We start from the raw sequence: 499 nt of genomic DNA, 5'->3' as shown, positions 1-499 counted from the left end.
GACTAATAATGTAGTTTTTTTTTTCTTACATTTAGTACTGCAATACCATCTGCAGCCATTTTGGCATGGATTCATGCGAACCGCTAGCTTCTTCAAGTGTCTCCAGAAGATCTTTTATGTTGTTAGATCTGGCTGCTTGCATTTCGAACTTCATGACGTTCGGTGCGTTTTTATGGGATTCGGATGAGGTGAGCTACCTGGCTACTCTAATACATTCATTCTACTGTCATCTGGAATCTTCTAGACTGACTCTGACTGGTGGCAAGGGGCGTTATCGCACATAAAATAATCATATTCATGAATTCCCAAAAGTACTGGCAAATGTTCCATTAATACGTTAGTCGCTTCCGCTCGCTGTAACATTTTTTAGAAAAAGGACAGACCTTGCCTACCCCTATTCCCAATTCAAAAATCTCAAATCATCATAGTGTCCAGGTATGTAAGTGCTTTGATAGTATTTCGTATCGCATTGCGACACGGAGCTGGGGCACGCACAGAA

This window comes from Penaeus monodon, chromosome 25 (assembly GCF_015228065.2).
Source record: "Penaeus monodon isolate SGIC_2016 chromosome 25, NSTDA_Pmon_1, whole genome shotgun sequence".
NCBI lineage: Eukaryota > Metazoa > Arthropoda > Malacostraca > Decapoda > Penaeidae > Penaeus > Penaeus monodon.
Note: the sequence above shows the minus strand (reverse complement) of the source record.